Source organism: Myodes glareolus, chromosome X (genome assembly GCF_982192425.1).
Source record: "Myodes glareolus chromosome X, mMyoGla1.1, whole genome shotgun sequence".
NCBI classification, from domain to species: Eukaryota; Metazoa; Chordata; class Mammalia; order Rodentia; family Cricetidae; genus Myodes; species Myodes glareolus.
In genome coordinates this window covers 33233998-33247963 of record NC_142053.1, presented here as the reverse complement: position 1 = coordinate 33247963, position 13966 = coordinate 33233998, and the positions used below count along the sequence as shown (strand labels likewise).

At 40.1% G+C, this 13966-nt stretch overlaps 1 long non-coding RNA gene and 1 other non-coding gene across 2 annotated transcripts; both read right to left on the bottom strand.

Annotated features, from left to right (window-relative positions):
- Positions 1-4371: 4371 nt before the first annotated feature.
- LOC148117264 (uncharacterized) lies at positions 4372-11800 on the bottom strand. Its single transcript, XR_015736998.1, has 3 exons — positions 10767-11800; positions 7359-7475; positions 4372-5170 (listed from the first exon to the last, which is right to left on the bottom strand). It is a non-coding gene; the product is annotated as an uncharacterized LOC148117264 (long non-coding RNA).
- LOC146889277 (U6 spliceosomal RNA) lies at positions 8312-8417 on the bottom strand. The gene has a single exon (XR_015000499.1). It is a non-coding gene; the product is annotated as a U6 spliceosomal RNA (small nuclear RNA).
- Positions 11801-13966: the final 2166 nt, after the last annotated feature.

The following is a 13966-nucleotide window of genomic DNA, read 5'->3' as shown; positions in this document are numbered from 1 at the left end:
GCACAGACACTGAGAGAAACAATTAATAAATGGGACCTCCTGAAACTGAAAAGCTTCTGTAAAGCAAAGGACATGGCCAACAAGGCAAAACAACAGCCTACAGAATGGGAAAATATCTTCACTAACCCCACATCAGACAGAGGTCTGATCTCCAAAATATACAAAGAACTCAAGAAATTGGTCATCAAAAGAACACATAATCCAATTAAAAAATGGAGTACAGACCTAAACAGAGAACGCTCAACAGAGGAATCTAAAATGGCTGAAAGACACTTAAGGAAACTTTTAGCATCCTTAGTCACCATAGAAATGCAAATCAAAACAACTCTGAGATTCCATCTTACACCTGTAAGAATGGCCAAGATCAAAAACACTGATGACAGCTTGTGTTGGAGAGGTGGTGGGGAAAAGAGAACACTTCTGCATTGCTGGTGGGAATGCAAGCTGGTACAACCCCTTTGAATGTCAGTGTGGCGATTTCTCAGAAAATTAGGAAACAACCTTCCTCAAGACCCAGTAATACCACTTTTGGGTATATATCCAAAGAATGCCCAATCATGCCACAAGGACTTGTACTCAACTATGTTCATAGCAGCTTTGTTTGTCATGGCCAGAACCTGGAAACAACCTAAATGCCCCTCAACTGAAGAATGGATAAGGAAAATGTGGTACACTTACACAATGGCGTATTACACAGCAGAAAAAATAACATCTTAAATTTTGCAGGAAAATGGATGGAGCTAGAAAACATTTTGAGTGAGGTAACCCAGACCCAGAAAGACAATTATCATATGTACTCACTCATAGGTGGTTTTTAAACATAAAGCAAAGAAAATCAGCCTATAAACCACAATCCCAGAGAATTTAGACAACAATGCAGATACTAAGAAAGACTTACATAGATCTAATCTACATGGGAAGTAGAAAGCAGAAAAAGAGAATATCTCTTGAGTAAATTGGAAGCATGGAGACCTTGGGAGAGGGTTGAAGGAGGGAGGGGGGAGGCAGGGAGGGGAGCAGAGATAAATGTAAAGTTCAATAAAAATCAATAAAATAAAGAAAACAAACTACCTTTTTCCATTATACATACCTGGTATGAGAGGTCCTTCTGTGTATGTGTTGCTTTTATTGGTTAATGAATAAAAAACTTGGTGTGGGAGAACTGTCTATAATCTGTCAATCATGTTTTAAATAAATGCTGATTGGCCAGGCAGGAAGTAGAGGTGGGAAAACCAGGCAGGCAGTAGAGGTGATGCAATGAGAACAGGAGAATTCTGGGAAGGAGGAAGCTTATTCCTCCCATTCCTGCCCAGATCACGGAAGAGGCAAGATGTAAGCTGCCCCGCTGAGAAAGGTACTGAGCTGTGTGACTAACATAGATAAAAATAATGGGCTGACATAAGTTATAAGAGCTAATAAGTAACCTGAGCTAATGGGCCAATCAGTTTGCAATCTTATGGAGTCCTCTATGTGATTTTCTCTTGGGCTTGCCAGCTGTGGGGCACTGGGTGGGACAGATACTCCAACAAGCAGGCCCCCTCATGTTACAAAAACTGGCTTGGCCTATAGCATGGGAGGAGAAAGGCAGAGTTAGAGAGAAGCCATGGAGCTGCCTCAGATAGATGCTGTGAACTTTACCAGGTAAGCCACAGTCACATGACGATACACAAATGAATAGAAATAGGTTAAATTAATTTGTGTTAGCCAATAAGAAGCTAGAGCTAATGGGCCAAGGAGTAATTTAAGTAATACAGGTTCTGTGTGATTATTTCGGAGCTGAGTGGCTGGAATGAACAAGCAGCCTTCTCCAACACATACCAATCCAAGTTCCCACTCCCTCCCCTCCTCCCATTCCTTCCACTTACCCCCCCCACCCCCATCCAATCCTCAGAGTGGGTAAGGCACATTGCTTTGGGGAAGATCCAAGGCCCTCCCTACTATATCTAGGCTGAGCAAGGTATCCATCCAAAGAGAATAGGTTCCCAAAAAGCCAGTCCAAGCAGTAGGAATAAATCCTGGTGCCACTGCCAGTGACCCCTCAGTCTGCCCCAGTCATGCAACTGTCAACCATAATCAGTGGGACTAGTTTGGTCCTATGCTTTCCTTCGAAGTTCAGCTGGTGTTGGTGAGCCCCCATTAATTCAGGTAGACTGTTTCAGTGGGTGTACCCATCATGGTCTTGATCTCTTTGCTCATATTATCATTCCTCCCACTCTTCAATTGGATTTTGGTAGCTCATTCCAGTGCTCCAATGTGGGTCTCTACCTCTGTTTCCATTAGTTGCTGGATGAAGGTTCTATGGCAATATTTGAGATATTCATCACTCTGACTACAGGGAAAGTCAGGATTGGACCCTCTGTCCTTTATTGCTTAGGGTCTTAGCTGGAGTCGTCCTTGTGGATTCCTGAGAATTTCTATAGAGTCAGATTTCTTGCTAACCCCATAATGGCTCTCTCAATCAAGATATCTCTTTCCTTGCTCTCATCTCTGTTCTTCCTCCATCTCAAGTATCCCATTCTCTCAAGTTCTCCTCACCCCTTCCCTTCTTCCCTCCCCTTCTCCTTCCATCCTCCCTTTTCCTCCCACCCTCATGCTCCAAATTTTGTTAGGCAATCTTGTCTATTTTGACTTTCCAGGTAGATCTATATATGTTTTTCTTTGGGGTCATCTTATTAATTAACTCCTCTAGAAACAGAAACTATAGGCTCAATGTCCTTTGTTTATAGCTAGTATCCTCTTATGAGTGAGTACATACCATATTCATCTTTTTGGGTATGGGTTACCTCACTCAGGATAGTGTTTTCTAATTCCATCCATTTGTATGCAAAATTCAAGATATCATTGTTTTTTTCCCCTCTGAGTAGTACTCTAATGTGCAAATGTGCCACATTTTCTTTATCCATTCTTCGGTTGAGGGGTATCTAAGTTGTTTCCAGGTTCTGGCTATTACAAATAATTCTGCTATGAACATAGTTGAACAAATGCCTTTGTAGTTTGATTGAGCATCTTTTGGGTATATTCCCAAGAGTGGTATTGCTGGATCCTGAGGTATGATGATTCCCAATTTTCTGAGAAACCACCATACTGATTTCCAAAGTGGTTATACAAGTTTGCATTCCTGTCAGCAATGGATGAGTGTTTCCCTTACTCCACATCCTCTCCAGCATAAGCTATCATTGGTGTTTTTGATCTTAGCCGTTCTGATATGTATAAGATGGTATCTCAGGGTTGTTTTGATTTGCATTTCCCTGATGGCTAAAGATGTTGAACATTTCCTTAAGTGTCATTCAGCTATTTGAGATTCTTCTGTTGAGAATTCTCTGTTTAGTTTCACATCACTTACTCTAGGTACACATTGTGCCATTGAACTCTGTGTCCCCAGAGAGATATGGATCCAGTTTCATTCTTTACATGGAAATATCCTGTTTTTTGAGCACTATTTGTTGGAGATTCTTTTTCTTCCTTCCTTCCTTTCTCTTTCTCTTTCTCTTTCTTTCTTTCTTTCTCTTTCCTTCTTTCTTTCTTCTTTCCTTCCTTCCCTTTTTCTTTCTTTCTTTCCTTACCCCCTTCCTCCCTCCTTCCCTCCCCCTCTCCTTCCTTCCTTTCTTCCTTCCTTCCTTCCTTCCTTCCTTCCGTCCTTCCTTCCGTCCTTCCTTCCTTCCTTCCGTCTTTCCTTCCTTTCTTTTTAAAGACAAAGTTTAATGGAGCCTAGGCTAGCCTACAACTTGAACTCCTCATGTAGTCTGAGAACTTCTTATCTTCCTGCCTCCACATTCCAGAGTATTTAGATCATGAGTATGTGGCACTACAATCTGTTTATTCAGTACAGAAGTTGGAATCGATGGCTTCATGCACAGTAGGTATCTACCAACTGAGTTACATCTCCCAAACTAAAACTGTATTTTTTAAGCATGGTAGGGTAGTTTTGAGGCACAGCTTCAAATATTACTTTGTCTTATTTGAGTAAATTAGAATACTGAAACAGTACTGAATAAAAATGATGGTAACATCCTTTAATTTTAATATTTTTATATTTTAATATTAAGAACTCTGTATTTTCACAATTTAGTGTAATGCTTGCTGTTGTGTTTTCCTTAGAAATTTAATTATATTTCATTGTTAAATTTTAATCTGTATTACTGTAAATATTACAATGGGTGCTACTTTTAACTGCCTTTTCAATGTCTACTGACATAATAATATGTATCTTCTCCTTTGATTACTTCATATGAATTATGTTGATAGACTTCCTAATGTTAAATCATTTTTGCATTTTTGAAATAAAGTTTACTTAGTCATGATGTGCTATTCTTTGCCACACTGCTAGATCTGCTTTGTTATTATTTTATTTGAAAATTTCCATGTGTATATTTGGTACAGACATCATATTTTAATACATCATATTTAACACACTATATAAGAAACATGAGCTCTTTTCATATTTTTCTGTGGTCTGAGGACACATCAGGTGGTAAATACAGAATTGAAGAGAGTCTGGAAATCTTCACAGTAATTTGATAACTGTAATGACACCCAGAGAGTGATCAATGAACACATCAGTGAAGAGCACATTCTTTCCTAATTATTTCCTGTGTCTCTATGCGAATCTTTTCTGATCATGCTTAATGAAAAGTAACTTTATTTTGATGATCGCAAAAACTTAGAATCAGAAGAAAACTAGACACACAGTGTTCTGAACTGGACTAAAAGGCCCTTTACTCATTTTTCCATTGGCATACAGAGAATGGTTTTCATTGTAACATATTTATGTGAAGACTGAGCTAAACAACTTTTTGATAACTTTCTGTTAAAATATTGGACTTGGAGCAGGAGAGATGACCCAGTGGTTAAGAGCACATACTGCTCTTGCAAATGTCTTGAGTTTGGTTCCCAGCACCCATGTCCTGAAGCTCACAACTGCCTTTAACTCCAGGTCCAGGGATATCTGCCTCTGACTTTTGAGGGCAATAGACTTACATGCACTCACTACCTCCATACAGTTAAACATAATAAAATAAATCTTGAAAAGAAAGTTGGCTTGAATTTAGTTGCACAACCAAGTGGACCTGGTGGTTTCCATCCTCTTGCATGGTTTTCTGTTTCTCGGTTCACTCTGTAGACCAGGCTGGCCTGAACTCACAAAGATCCTCTTGTCTCCACCTCTCAGGTGCTGTAATTAAAGACATATGTTACCATGATTAGTCATTTTTCATTAATTATTTAACGAAGTATTTTATTTTTAATTATGTGTGTGTCTCTGTGCACATGAGTGCAGGTACAATTGGAGGCCAGAAAAAGGCATCAAGTCCCCTGAAATGAAAGTTACAGATGTTATGAGCTGCTTGACATGTGCTGGCAACTGAATTCTGGTCCTCTAGAACAGAAGCAAGTGCGCTTAACTGCTGGGCCATCACTCTAGCATTCTTAGAACTCCAGTTCTGTGATGTAGTTAAAAAATCCTAAACTTCCATAGATTTCAGGATCATTTTGTATTTACAGTTGTTATTACATTTATTTATTTTATGTGTATGGGAGTGGGGCATAAGTGTGCCATGGCACATGTGTGGAGGTCAGAGGACAATTTAGAGGAGTCAGGTCTTTTCTTTTGCCATGTGGCTTCTGGAAATCAAGCCTAGGTCACTAGGCTCACAGGAAAGCACTGTCACATTCGGAGCCATCTCACCAGCCCATAGTTAAGGTTTTGTGAACTATTATTTCCATATCATTTGCCCTCTATTCTAAGTGGTTTCTCATTTTCTTATTGGTTATAGTTCATGTATATTTGTGGTCGTAGATATTAAAATCACTTATAAGGGCTAGGTGTGGTGGTACATCCTTTTAATTCTAGCACTCAAGAGACAGAGACAGACAGATCTCTGAGTTAGAGGCCAACTGATCTACAAAACAAGTTCCAGGTTGGTTAGGATTACATTGTGGGTCCCTTTCATAAAGAAAAAGGAATAGCTGTACAGGCCAGGACCCAGATATGGATGTGGTGGACTGCTTGTGCCTCTATGTAAGGCTTTTCTCAAGTCAAGTGACATAGTATGCTATGTAAATGTGTTGGTAGAATAGGTGGAGTGGCATCAGACAAGGCACATGCCCCTCTTGGCCATGACTATACACAGTATCTTCAACTACCAGTGGTTTTCTCTGGGCCACCTTCCTTTGCTTTTTACAGCAATATGTGATGATGCATGAAGTCAGTGTGCATCTTCCTTCTTAAAGAGGAGGCCATAGCATTGGAGAGCTCCCCAAGCAGTGAGATGTTCAATGTTCCCTTCCCATGACTAAGTTTATACTTCACTGGGCTTCCTGTTGAGAAGGTACTCGATGTACAAGCTGTGTGCATTGTATAAATGTTCCTCTTTCTCCAAGGCTTTGCCATTATTTTTTTTTTTGTCATTTGTTTTGATGTTCGCCATTCCAGTTGGGATGGGTAAGAATGTCAAATAATTTTTCAAGCTCTTATTGGCCATGTTTTTATTTTTATTCCATTCACTTGCCCACTTATTGGCTAGATGATTTAATTTTTCTGTATGTTTATTTTTGCATTTTTATATACTAGATATTAATCCTGTGTGATAAATAGAAGGCAAAGATTTTTTCCATTCAGTAACTAATTTCTTCACTCTAGTAATTCTCTCTCTCTCTCTCTCTCTTCCTCTCTCTCTCTCTCTCTTTTCATTTTCAGACAGGGTTCCTCTGTGTAACTATCATTCTGGCTGTCCTGATGGTGATTGTTTTCTTTGTTATGAAGACATATTTTAATTCCATGCGACTCCTTCTGTCAGTTATCTACTATTCTATTCGAATCCTTTCCAGAAAGTCCTTGCCTATGCATTTATCTTGAATTTTTTTATCGGTGTTTTACTCTAGTATGTTTAAAGTTTCAGGTCTTATTATAAGGGTTTGACTCATTTAGACATGATTTTTGTGCATGGTGGGAGATACGGATCTAGTTTCATTCTTTTATATGCTGCCATCCACTTGTTCTAGCTCTGTTGATTAAAAAGTCTGTCCAATTGCTGGTGCATGTTAGTAGTTTTATTTATTTATTTGTTTAATTTTTGAGACATGATCTTATGTAGGCTAGACTGGCCTTGAGCTTGTTATAAGGCTAGCTTTGGACTTCTGATCCTCCTGCCTCTACCTTAGAAATGCTACCATTACAGACATGTGCCACCACAACAGATCTGGAAGTATGTTTTTGACACCATGGTTGAAAATTAGGTGTCTATAGCTCCCTTCACTCCTTTTCCAATTCATAGAATCCTATTCCTTGATTACTGCTATTATACACATATAAATGCACAAACAGATAATAAAATCTGAGGTGTCCTTTTAGTGTTACTTACATTTGTATGCTTTCAGGGCTGACCACTTAGTACTGGGCAATCAATTAGGGGCTCAATCCTTGGAAAGACTAATAGTCTCTCTCTCTCAGCAGTCATTAGTTGCTTGTAGTTCTTTTCCTAAGGGTTGAATCCCATGAGATACACGGTGAGACCCTGTCTCCAAAAGCAACAAAAAGAACTTACTTAATTGCATCACAAAGGTTTCTGTAAATGGTACTTTCATTTGAGTCTAGGAGTTTTTTAAATTTCTTCTTGACTTTTTAGTGACCCACTGCTGATTCAAGAATGTATTCAGTCTTCATGTATTTCTTTAGTTTCTGTACTGTTTTGTAGCTGGAGGTTTCTCATCCCACAGCTGGGCCTGCAACTGCTTTTAAAATAACCACTCAGAGGTTTAATATTAATTACATACTATTTGGCCTGTTAGCTCAGGCTTATTATTAACTAGTTCTTACAACTTAAATTAACCCATTTATATTATTATTTATTTTACCATGAGGCTCATGGCTTATACCTCACATCTTGTTTCTCTGGTGACTGCTTATGTCCCCTGACTCCACCTTCTTTCTCCTCCTCTCTCTCTGCTTGAATTTTCTGCCTAGCTATATTCTCCCCTGCCATAGTCCAAAGCAGCTTCTTTATTAACCAATGGTAATAAATCATATTCACAGCACACAGAAAGGCATACCACATCACTGTTTTTTTTGCTATTTATTTCTAGTTTTTTTCACCATGCTCTGATAAAACAGAATAAAATATTTTAGTTCTTTTGTATTTGTTAAAAGTTGTGTTGTGGCATATAATGTTAGCTTATTTTAGAGGAGGTTTCATGACCTGTTCAGAAGAATATATGTTCTCTATTTATTGTATATATCTGTTAAGTTCATGTGAACTATGCTATAGTTTAACTCAGAAGCTTCTTTTTTTCATTTGTAGTTTGAGTGATATATCTAAAATATATGAAGCACTTCTTAGATTTGAATGTCATATTTTTACACTGAGGCCATGTTAACATCTGTATTCCTCCAATTTTTGTGTATGTGTAGCTAAAGTGAACACTCTATTTGGTTTTTTATTGAGACTCATTTTATATTTTATCCACACATACCCCCTAATTTGAGACTAAAATGTGTTACTTGTCTAATTTTTTCACTTTTATACTATTTTAGACATAATTGACAACAGTGGCAAATGGAAGTTTATGATTATTATATTTGGGTGAATATTTTGATGTCAGTGGAATTCAGAAACCCTAATTCTGTCTGTTTAAATACAAATTTCAACACTTCATTCAAGCAGGAGAGCAGGCCTAACTCCAGAAGTCTTGCCAGGATATTAAATTTTAAGTCAAGGGAGAATGTTCCATCCACGCATACACCCATATTCATTCTTCCCATATCCAGCCTCCTAAGATCCATCCCCAGCTTTCTTTTCTTCTTCTCTCTACAAATACAGATACATTGAGTTGATGTGGGAAGTCCTGTATATGTGTTGCTTTTATTGGCTAACGAGTGGCCTCTGCCAACATCAAGTTTTATAAATAGTCAATGGATAATTTTTAAAGATTCATTTGGGGCCTGGAGAGATGGCCAAGTGTTTAAAATCACTTGCTCTTTCTTAAAGGGATTTATTATTACTCTTTTTATTCGTGAATAAAAAGAGTAATAATAAATCTTTTAAAATAAATGCAAATAAAATTAATCAAAGAAAAAGTCTAATTTTGTTCACCACCTCACAGATTTAGTATATACTCAAAGGCAAACCTGTACAGTGTGATTCTTGAGGTTATATTCAGTGCGTGAGTGTGTACTTTATAATAAAATGTTCCGATTTCTTCCTTTGTCTCATCATACAGTTCTTTCGTTCACTGTGACAAGAATTTCTTCTGGTTTCTCTACCCTGAGGGTGTATTTTACAGGATCACTTCTGATCTTGCTGTCTTACTTTGACTAAAACAGGCCCTGAGGTAAGTATCTGAGAGGAAAAGTTTTCTCTCGTAGGTAATCCCAGGAAGCGATGGAGGGAAGTTAGACAGGGGAAAAAAAGAAAACAATACAACTTCTGTTAATGAGGAGGTTAGTGCTGTGGGCAAGTGGCATTCAGCTCCACCGGGATCTCAGGAAGACTAAATAGAAAAAACATGCCTTAGAGTCTTCCACCTAATAAGCAAGAAAGCCAGAGTAGCTTCCTTTTATTCACACTGTTATTTCTTTTGTTGTTGGTTATTTTGGCGGGGGGGGGGGGGGGGGAGGAGCGGTGTTCGAGACAGGGCTTTTCTGTATTAACAGCTGTAGCTGTCCTGGAACTCACTGTAGACCAGGGTAGTTTGAACTCAAAATTCACCTGCCTCCCCCTCCCAAGCGATGGGATTAAAGGCACGGACCACCACCGCCAGGTTCACGCCAGTGCGTTCTTAGAGGAAAAGTCCTTAGGCACACATGTTGAGGGCTTGGTTCCCAGTGGGTGGTGCGACTATGGAAAGCTCTGGAAATGCTAGCAGGCAGAGGCTGGCCAGAGCTGGCGAGTCACTAAAGGTGAATTTTAGGAGGCTGTATCTTGTCTCTGGTTCCTTCCTCTCCTTTTCTGTTTGGTTACTGTGAGGTGACCAGGGTTAACCTCCCCTGCCCTTCCCACCCTACCGCTCTGCTCACCACAACCCATAAACAAGGGAACACACAACTGTGGACTGGAGCCTCTGAAAGCATGAAGCAAAATACAGGTTTCCTGCTTTTAGGTTTATTCAGCCAGGTACTTCGTCATGGCCTTCCTTCCTTCCTTCCTTCCTTCCTTCCTTCCTTCCTTCTTTCCTTCCTTCCTTTCTTTTTTGAGACAGGGTTTCCCACTGTAGCCCTGACTGTCCTGGAACTAGCTCTGTAGACAGGGTAGCCTCGAACTCACAGAGCTCTGCCTGCCTCTGCCTTCCAAGTGCTGGGATTAAAGGCGTATGGCACTACTGCCCCCGCCCGATTTTTTTTTTTTAACAATAAAGCACCATCCGCATTGATTAAGGGATGCTCCTGGTTCCCATAACTCCTTGACGCATCTCTATTCCATCTTACAGTTTGGTGAAACGCTTCTGTGGACAGGAAGTTCTTAGGCAGAGGGGCAGGGGTACTTGTAGTAAGAAACTGTATAGTAGAGAACAACGGATTGCTGCGGCACACAGGGAGAAGCAACGGCAGAGGGCTGCCTTCAGGCCTATGAAAGAGTGTAACATGACGGGGGCCGGCTTGTTGGGGCTTCTGTCCCGCCCGGTACCCCAACAGCTGGCAAATCCCAAAGAGAAATTACACACAGGACTCCATAAGGTTATAAACTGATTGGCCCATTAGGTCAGGCTTCTTGTTAACTCTTATACCTTATGTTACCCCATTATTCTTATCTATGTTAGCCACATGGGCTCAGTACCTTTCTCAGTGTGACAGCTTACATGTTGCCTCTTCAGTGGTCTGGACAGGAATGACTAAGGGAGTTTTCTCCTCCCTAGCCTTATCCTATTCTCATTGCCCCGCCTCTACTTCCTGTCTGGTTGACCCACCTATACTTCCTGCCTGGCCAATCAGCGTTTTATTAAAATACATGATTGACAGAATACAGATAATTCTCCCGCACCAAAAGAGAATGAACATTTCCTTAATATATTGTCTCCCTCCCTTTCTGGTTGAGGTAGGGTAACAGGCGACTGGGCAATGGTTGGCAAAAAGCATCAAGATGGAATGTTTCCTCCTTAGAGATCAGACATTTCCTCTTTAGATTTGGAGCTAGTAGATTTGATAGTAAAGTCCATAAAACCTGTACCTGGTAGAGAACTACCTCCCATATGAATGGGAGCAAGGCAGAAGGGGAGAAAGAAAAATTCCATTCCCAACATATAGACCTTGCGTGCCTATGGCTGAGTCTCAGTAATATTCTCTCACAGCTCCTGGTGCCTCTACCTTACTGCTCTGAGATGCTTTTGTCTGTAAGTACAGAATACCTAAGTACAGTGGCATTAAAATAAGGGTTTGTGTGGTTATTTTCTCACCAACAGGAAGGCTGAAGGACACGAGCTGCTGGCACTTGCGTAACAGCTCAGCAAGGTCAGGGATGATGGCTTTGCAGCCTCTTGGCCTTTCTCTCAATGTCACTAGGTCTACATTCAAGGCAAGGATAAAGGAGAGAAAAGAGAGTTCCTGGATACGGAAAGCAAATGTGTATCCAAAGAAGCCGTGAATTAGTTTCTTCCAGAAAATTATCAGTAGATCACAAATTTAGTGGCTTCAAGAAATACAAACTTAACATCAATATCTTACAGTTTGGGACATCAGAAGTCCAAAGTGGGATCACTGGGCTAAAATTCGTGTCACCAGGGCCAAGTTCCTTCTGGAAACTGTAGGAAAGAAAATGTCTCTTTGTTTGGAAAGTCATATTCTTGGCTGATAGTTCCTTTTTATCTTTACTGCCAATGACTACACCACTCTGATACCTCTCTCTTTCTCTCTCTCTCTCTCTCTCTCTCTCTCTCTCTCTCTCTCTGTGTGTGTGTGTGTGTGTGTGTGTGTGTGTGTTACAGAGACTGGAACCCAGTGCTTCATGCACATGCTTTACTACTGAGGCTCTGAGACCCTCACTGCTGTTTTTGCAAGCATGCATTCTTTCCTGATTCTGCAGCCCTCCATCTTCCACATTTAAAGACCCTGGTATTCTTCTTTCATTGTATTTGCAACCATAGTTTTCCTTTGCCATGTAATCTAATTTATTCACAGATTCTCAGGATAAGCATGTGGGAATTTAGTGGGGGACATCCATTATATCAACTATTACAACCCACTAAGATCTCATTAGCCAATAGTCAAGCTAGAAAGAACCCAGGCAAAATAGGATTGGGAGGGTGCATTGACTCAGCATAACAATGCCTGTTAACCTTGATGTAATTCTCTCAGCTTGTCGTTTTTTTTTCTTGTATGGTTTTACCCCCGAGTTATATAGTCCATGAGAAAAGGAATAATGTCTTATTTATCATTGTTTTCAACATGTGACCTAGTACTCAGCACACAGCACATTTTAGTGCACATAGGCATGCATGATGAAGTACACATGCCCACAAAGTGTGCATCCTTATTAAGGACATTTGGGGTCAGGCAAGTACTGAGCCAGGCATTGTGGCTCATGCCTTTAGTCCCAGGACTCAGAAGGCAGAGGCAGGTGGATCTCTGTGAATTCGAGGTCTTGAACAAAACAACAATAAAAACCAAACCCAACAAAACCAAAAACCAACAAAAGAAATGGAAACAATTTAACTCTTCATATGGAGTAAATGGATAAACAACTGAATTTTTCGCAAATGAATCCATGTACATTTTATCCAATGGAATACCCTTCAGCCTTTTTAAACGGTGAGGCAGCTCTTAAGTGTAATCACATGAATATTCATGATTTATCATCAAGGGACACTGCAAGCTGCAGAACAACATGTGTTGTGTGTCCTTATTTATGTTGTAGAAAATAAATTGCAATTTATTGTCTCGAGGGGAAAAAAAGAACACAAAGATACCAACTTCTTGGTTTGGAAACCTAGGTGCGGTAGCACCACCTGTGATCCCAGCAGTCAGGAAGCAGAAACAGGATAACCCAGATTTCAAGGCTAACCTTACTAGGTAGCTAGTTCAAGGAAAGCCTGTTGCCAAAAGAAGCATAACAACAAAAAATAATTTTTAGGACCAGCCAGATGGCTCAGCAGGTAAAGGTGCTCCACCAAATCTGACCGCCTGAGTTCAGTCCATGGGATCCACATGGTGAATGCAGACAGCCAACTTTCAAACGTTGTCCCATGACGTCTACAACATATTCACATACACTCTTCATCCTCCAAAATAAGCACCTGTAAAAGAAAAAAGAACCTAATTCTTGGTTTTGAAGTATTCCAGAAACACATACCATATTCTTCTCATGTCTTTGCACTGACTTTTCTTCCTTTCTGTAATACTTTTCCAGCAATGTATTAAGATATTAATGTATCTTGTAGAAAAAGACAAGATCTCCTGAGTAAATTGGGAGCATAGGGACCTTGGGGGAAGGCTGAAGGGGCGAGGGGAGAGGCAGGGAGGGGAACAGAGAAAAATGTAGAGCTCAATAAAAATCAGTTTCAAAAAACCAAAAATATTAATGTATCTCCAACACAGAAAAAATAGAGGAAATGTTCTCTGTTCATTAAGGTCTCTGTGTAATGTCTTCATAGAGCTACCGGACTTGATTGACGTAGCAGGCTCTGTCACTCTCTCATCCTCATGCTCCACTCTATTTTCATGACATTCCATGTCCATTTGTCTGTCCCATCCCTTGAGGCTGTGGATCTAGGTTGTACATTTAACCTGGTGATTGTGATCTGGGCCACTAAACTGCCTCAGTTTTGGAACCATTTCTAACACGTAGTTAGAACAGTAGTTCTCAAAACATGGTCTCCAGGCCAACAGCATCAGCATCATCTGGGAACTTGTTAGAAATGCAAATTATCTAAGCCCCACCCAGAACAACTAAGTTTAAAGCCCTGGGAATTGGGCCCAGCAGGCGGTGTTTAACAAGCCCTCCAGGGATTGTGATACCTTGTTGTTTTTTTTTTTTTTCAAGTC